The sequence below is a fragment of the Opisthorchis viverrini genome (genome assembly GCF_000715545.1).
Source record: "Opisthorchis viverrini unplaced genomic scaffold opera_v5_64, whole genome shotgun sequence".
Classification (NCBI taxonomy): domain Eukaryota; kingdom Metazoa; phylum Platyhelminthes; class Trematoda; order Opisthorchiida; family Opisthorchiidae; genus Opisthorchis; species Opisthorchis viverrini.
In genome coordinates, this window is record NW_008751720.1 from 1605035 (window position 1) to 1608058 (window position 3024).

Sequence of the window (3024 nt, forward strand, 5' to 3'; positions counted from 1 at the left end):
GGGTCGTGCCACAGGCAAAATTCCCAGCACTATGCAAAGAGGTAGCAATCTCGTCCCAGTATGAGTTCACATCTGATGGTGGAGCACTTGGAAGAGACTCTAGAAGACGATTCTTCTAAGTTCGTCTGACATCCGGATCTGTCAGTCTTTCAGTTGTCATGCGATTCGTCCGCACCTTACGCGACCCCGGGAAACGTAGGGAGAAGCGACTCCGGACGAGCGCGTGGTCAGAGTCCACAAATGTGTTCCAAAACGACCGGCAACGCATCTGCAGTCAGTTGCCGAGCATTCATTCACACCGTCAACTAATTTTGGAAATGGACTGCATGATATGATAAAGAATGAGCACACCGAACCTGGATCCACTGGCAGCTAGCCTAAAAGGCTACCAAGAGTTCCCCTATGGGTTTTTTTCCTCAGAGAGTAGTCTCTTTAAAGAGGCGGGACAACCGTACAACTTTCCTTTGGGGTTTCAAGTTATTCGGAAACTCATCGGGATTGAACAGTTTGTAGTCAACGTGATTCCTTGCACTCCTGGAAAATCGATTCACCACATTTACCTGACGATGCCAGCGACCAAGACCGTGACCTAATTGCTGTTGTGAAGTCAGCTGAGTTCATCTCTAGTCAAGTGAGTTTTTGGGTTTTTAATCATGAACACTTCGTTGATTTGCTAGTCTAGACTCAAAAATGCGCAGTGCTGGTGAGGCTATGTGATGGCACAAGAGCTATGATTATGAGTGAGTGAAATAGCCGTGAAATTATCCTACAGGTTTGTGGCACGCGAAGCGATCGATCACAATCAGTACAACCGGAATTCGCAAACCTAAATATTCTCCAGAACTCCTCACAATTGTAGTTTAACTGTCTGGAGTTTTTAACATAAAGTATTCATTGCTTCTTGGATCCGATGAACTCCAGTGAAGAGGAGGCAAATGTCCGTTGCTCCGTTGGCTGGGTAGAACTTTGTAGAAAGATCAAGGTCACTTGTCTTTGTAATGTACTACTTATAAGGTTGCCGTCAACAGTCCACGACCGGTTTCACCCTTTACGGGGCTCATCAGGAAGGCGCAGTCCCCGGGTTTTCCATCAACCTTATGTTCTACGGGAAACCAAGTTGCACGAAATTAGCAAATACACACTCATTTGCAAACCAATTTGGTTTTTCGAGAGACTCACCTGAGACCCAACTGAATCTCTCGTTTGTGATGTTCTCAGGCAACTGAATGTGCTGCACCAGGCCGCCTCATGTTTCAGTCGAGGTATCGCGATAGTGCATTACAAATATATATATATATATATATATATATCGCGTTATTTCGAATAACGTAGCGACTGAAACATGAGGCGACCTGGTGCAACACATTCAGTTGCCTGAGAACATCATAAACGAGAGATTTGGTTGGGTCCCTCGAAAAACCAAATTAGTTTGCAAATGAGTGCAGATTCGCTAAGGTCACCTATCGTTTCTGAATCAAAGGTTCGTTCAACTCGGTTTAAACCGGCGATAGCAGTCACCTCTTCACAAGACGGTGGTCCGTCATCGTTGTTCCAGTAAGTGAGCCAAAGAACTTATTTGTCGTTGCTCAACTAGCCAGTCGGTCAACACATGTGACCACGTGATGTGGATCCCGTGATTGGGGGATAACTGGCGCTATATATTACCCGAGTGCGCTTTAATCACACTGCTGATCAGATACTATGGCTGAACGACCAAGCGTTCGAATTACTAACCAGGAGATCGTCTGTTCCCGATACTCTGTGGCTTCGTGAGGTGCTGATGATTCGCAGTGAGGATGAAGCAGATGGACAGAGCTTCTTGGCTTCTCAGCATGGTTTTAGTTCATTTACAAGACGGAATCTCAATTGGTAACAGAACTCGGTTTTCCAGATTCCAGCCATTTCAAGACGCTGATGTGGTAAAACTGATTCAAACTTCAAAGTTTTCAAATTTCAGTGACCATTTGACCACTGCAGAGTTCGAAGAACTGGAATGTTGAACACATTCCATGCTACCTTCAAAATCAACCCCTGAGCAAAAATAAAACTGAGGAGGTTCATGTTTGAAATTGTATTCCCGTTTTAGTCGTAACAGTGCAGTCCTTCAAAAAAAATGGTGATGAATCAAGAAAGAGCATTGAGGGTGACAAAAATCGACCAAGACAGAGGTGGGCGCTTTGTGCCTGTAGGTCATCAAGAAGCGGAAGAGGAGGGTTGGTTGACAAATCTACACAATTATTGGCCTTTCTACTAGTTGTTCATGTAGACATCAGAGGAAAACTATTCTACAGAGATCAATGAGGGGTTGCGATTGCAAAGTATCACTACTTGCAGAGAGGTTGATTGGTTCAATATGTGTGTGTGTGTGTGTGAGTATGCGAAGGGTAGAGAAGGGTAGTCGTACGCGAGAAATGTTAAAATACACTCTGAAATTATTGGCACTTGAGTATGAACGTAGCACAGGTGGTCGAAGAGATTGTTCACGTGACGGGTGTGTGACGTATGAAGATGTACATCACGAGCAAGGGGCACGCGAAATTGTACAAGTCTAGTCAGTACCGAAGATGACATGAGAAAGTGAGACCCCACCGATAGTCAGAGATTATGTGTGGTCATCGATTGGTCCGTTTGTGGGAGCAGGCAGAATCTGCCTACAGTTCGTGGAGACATATCTACATATCCAAAGAATTAATCTGTGTGCATCTGGTGTAGTCTGATGTAGTTTCGATAGGAAAGCAGTCCACTATTGTCGGAAAAGCTAAGTACCGTGAGCGATCTGTTAGAATTGAGGGAGAGAGAAAAACACAAGAGCGATAGCGTCTGTTTTGAAAAAATGCTGGATCCCATCGGTAACGTTAATAATAGTCCTCTGTACGCAATATTTCGACCGGAATGTGTGTGTGTGTGCGTGTGTGTGTGGTGTGTGTGTGTAAATGTCAGAAGGAAGCCGCAAAAACTTGATTCCACAAGTCTATCTTAGTTCGACGTGTGTGTCAGAGGGGGGGAGTGGGTGGAGTTGGCGGG